Raw genomic sequence first — 4,415 nt, 5'->3', positions numbered from 1 at the left:
CAAAAGAGACAAGGTATATGCATGGTATATGTATATGTCATCCGTTTTAACAGATCTTTCATGTTTCCCATTTAAGTTTGTACATATTCCAGTATTGTAGTAGCGTAGAAGCTTATTAGTTCCCATTAAACATTTATCACAACTCAATTTGCAGATATAAGTGAAGCACATATTAACTCCTTTAAAAGGATAATGCTCATCATTAAACCATCCCAAAGTTGGTAAACCAAACTGTTAGGTCTCAAATTTACTAGCCACACAATGTTGAATTAAACAATTTTGCAGCAAGTTATTTGGCATAGAATGAATACCAACATTGGAGGTCATATGAAAATGAGAAAGCATATTCACAAATTCAGGTTTGTTGGAACATCGACTAGAAAAATCATCACACATGATGCAAATCCTATGTACCATAAAAATATCCGCTATGTCATACCGCCCAACCAAATTAAAAGTAACATCAGGGGTGTAGACACTCTTTAAACAGTGGAAGTTCATCAATTTTATGTCTAGCATGTGACAAAGATATAGGTGGATCCATCACAACAGAAAACAAAGAATTAGCATGAGAAATCTTAGCCAACACTTCATTGTTCATAACCAGTTTTATATGATCCATACTAGAGTCATCTTTCAAGTCACAAGGTGCGATATCAGGAGCCAGAATTTCAGTTTGTGCACTCATAGATATGGAAGAATTAACTTGTACAGTAGGTGTACTCAACATAGTTGGTATATCATTTACACAAGTTCCTAACACACGGTCATCATTGGAAACAAAATTCTCCGTTGGTACACTCATATCAATAGAGGAACGAAAAACAGCACATGGTACACACAAATCTGTAGGTTTGTCAGAACTAGAGTCAACCAAAAGATTGCTAGTCATATCAATGATAATTTCAGTGGTTTGATCACATGGTACATGCAAATCAGTATTATGATCCTCTAATATAGGCGGTGTGGCCAAATCATCAGTGAACTCCACACATGGTATATTAATATCAACATTGCATTCATCAATCTCATGTGGAGGGATAAAATCAGTACCTTCATTTTTACCTTGTGACTCCAACGTAGAAGATGTTCGCAGCGACGTGTCACAAGTCTGTGGCTGGCCGACTCGCACTACGATATTCATGCGTGGAACGTTGGAAGAAACAACCGGTGCTAGTGTGCATGACTTGAAGGAGTTGAAATGATCCACTGTGTTTTCTTGTATGTGTTTCTCAAAAGCACAAGCGCGAACATATATACCAATAGTAGAACGAGGAATATACCTAAACATAACCTTAATATCAGGGTTTAAGCCGTTGAAAAACAAGTTTCTAGTACTTTCCTCAAATTCATTTATATCACAACGGTACATGTAAAATTTAAATTCCTGATAGTAAACATGCACGGTGTTACTACCTTGTTCTAATCGTTCAAGTTTGCGGAGCATTTCACGTTGATGATAAAGAGGCACAAATCTACGTCTCAAAATAGATTTTAAATCTACCCAAGTAGTAGGTGTATTATCAACATTTTCTTTATAATTCCAGTCCCACCAAACGGAAGCAAGATCAATAAAAGTTTGGGCGGCAATTCTTACTTTCTCATGTTCATTAAAATCATGGCATCCAAAAATATTGTCAACCTCAAACTCCCAATCAAAATAAGCATCTGTATTATATCTACCCTCATAAACTGGTAAAGATATAACGTGATCATGATCTCCTGTAAATGGTTGCACATGCATCTCCGTAGTCGTCATGGTACTCGGGTCGATGGCTTGGTCCTCAATTCCTGTCATGGTTAGTACCCCAAAAGCACAAATGTATATGCCTACAAACTACGGAATATGATGGTTCACGCGCAATTTGTCAAGCAAAATACAAAGCTCTTACAAGTTCTTACCAAACAGGAGGAATGCGATATGGCAACCAGCAAAGATCAGCTTCTCCAAAGATTGCCAAAGCGATTACCAGGTGTCGACACAGTGCACGTGGAGATATCTGTGAAGCTCTGGGAAGGCAAAATATAGTGATATGGTGGCACGATGAATCAAATCAGCGATGCAAATTGAGTAAACGCTCAACGAAGGTACTGTGCTGGTCCTAGGCTAGATCGTATTAGAGACGCGAGCCTAAATCACCAACGAGGTCACGACGCGGCACAAGATGCAAGGAGCAGCAAAACTGGCGCTGGAGGATAGAGGCACCTATGGTAATGTGCCCAGTTTTTTTTTTTGGAATCTAACTTGGCACTAGACCATAGAGGTCTCTATGGTAGAGCGCCTAGATTTTTTATTTTTTAATTTTTTTAGTATCTACCTTGGCGCATGACCATGGAGGTCTCTATGGTAGGGTGCCCAGAATTTTTTTTTTTTGCAGCTAGACTGCTATCAGGATTCCGACGGAAAACGCGAAATTGACCAAGAAAACGGATCTAAAACTCGAAAAAACTCTGAAACGAAGATCAAGAAAGACCCTACTATGATGGGAACCAAAGAGGCACAACAAGGAGAGTTGATGGCAGATGTGGCGGAAGTGTATGATGGCGGTGATATGGCGAGGACTGCAAGTGGAGATGGTGCGGCGGCGACGTGACTACTATGACCAGAACTCGAAACTCTAACGACTCTAGACGCTAAGACCAGCACGCGACACGACGATTGTAGACGAAGACTCAAAAAGCAAAAACTGAAAAGATCATGCAATGGCTTGGCAGGGGCTATGGGACAGATGATCTAATCTAACTTCTTTTTGTGGGGCTTTTCTGGGTTATAGGTAAAAACAAATCTACACTAGGAAAACTGTAAATCTCACCGAGCAACCTGAAATCTGATACCACTTGATAGGGCCAAGGTGGCCGATCTTTCGATGAGACGAGGATAATTCGATTTGTTGGTGGAGTTCGTGCTTGACGATCCGACTACACGTGCAAAGCTCGTGCGCCAATGCAATCGATAGGACAATCTCCGGGAGTTACTGATCTTGCGGGAGCACGATCAGCCTACCAACAAGGGTCTTAATTCCTACCTGAAATCGAGAACAAGTAAGAACTAAAGATGCAATCAGAATATTGCGAATAGAGATGAAAGCTTGATTGATAATGGTGGGATTCCGAATAGTCGGTCTTGTTACGGGGCGTTGGCCTCAAAAGAAGTACACGTAGTGGCAGCAATTGGCTAACTTTTAATCTAATCAAAATCCAAGTTCTAATGACGGCTACAGAGGGATATATATGGGGGAAGTGAAGGAATTTTCGTCCAACCAGCTAGGGTTGGCCAAAAACACCCCTAAATGGGCCTTCCTCCACTTATATGGCCTCTTAAAATCCCCTAAAATACCTAATCCGAAAATACATGGGCCTGGCCCATTAAATAAGGTGACACAGCACCAAAAATAACTCTTTGGACAAATTTTATGATGGAGTAACTTGTATAATTCATCCAAGCATCATTGCTTCACTATGGTGGCTTCAATGTTCTGAAATCCTCGCTTGCAACGCCATCCTGAATCCTTGCAGGTCTGCTGCCATCTCCATGCACGTTCCTAATCCAATGCTTGGCGTCCATGCAAGATCCATTCCTAAATAATATAAATACATTTAATTTAGGCAGCATCATATTCTCATATATATTAGGAAGGATTCCTAGTAACGAATGTACCTGAGATGTGGTTATAGGAGTATTGGTTGTATCTATCATAGAGATGTCCTCATCATCCTCCCCTACTTGAATTGAAGTCGTCCTCGACGTAGTCTCATCTTTTTCACCAAGATATGCCTTCAAATCGGAGGTAATCATGTCCTCATCACTCTTCTTTTGCGATCTATCCTATCGAGCATTGCTTATTGAGTGTTGCGAGACATTGCACGTGGCCCCGATTGTGAGGTGTGTGTGTAGTGTGGGGTAAAGCTTCTAAGCAAAACTCGTGTGGCAAGATAACAAAAGCGAGCTAACGCTAACATAGTGCGAGAAAAAGCCGCCAAAACACAAAAAGAGCAAAGGTGTACAAAGTGACATCATACATACCAAAGTGTACAAAGTGCCACCATAGATACAAAAGAGTGCAAGTGCCACCAAATACAAAAGAGAAAAAGCTTTTAAGCAAAAGAGAGAAAAAGAGAAGAGAGGCCGCGTGTGAATCTTGTTGTCTTTTCGTTTGCAACCAAAGCTTTGATTTCTTCTTGTGTTAGTGTGACACCGAGCACCCTTGATTAAGGGCTTCTTACACTTTTCCGCTCATTCCTTGGTCGCACTAATCCCGTTCATCTCGTGTGTGCGTTCCATATCTTTTCCGTGTTTATAGTGATCATCGCTTTGACATTTGATTTTTGGATTTCAACCACTCTTGACAATACACTTGATTTCCGATTTCGTCTTTTGGATTTCCACCACACTCACCTACCACCAGATTTGCTAG

This window comes from Lolium rigidum, chromosome 3 (genome assembly GCF_022539505.1).
Source record: "Lolium rigidum isolate FL_2022 chromosome 3, APGP_CSIRO_Lrig_0.1, whole genome shotgun sequence".
NCBI classification, from domain to species: domain Eukaryota; kingdom Viridiplantae; phylum Streptophyta; class Magnoliopsida; order Poales; family Poaceae; genus Lolium; species Lolium rigidum.
This window is presented reverse-complemented; position numbering follows the sequence as displayed.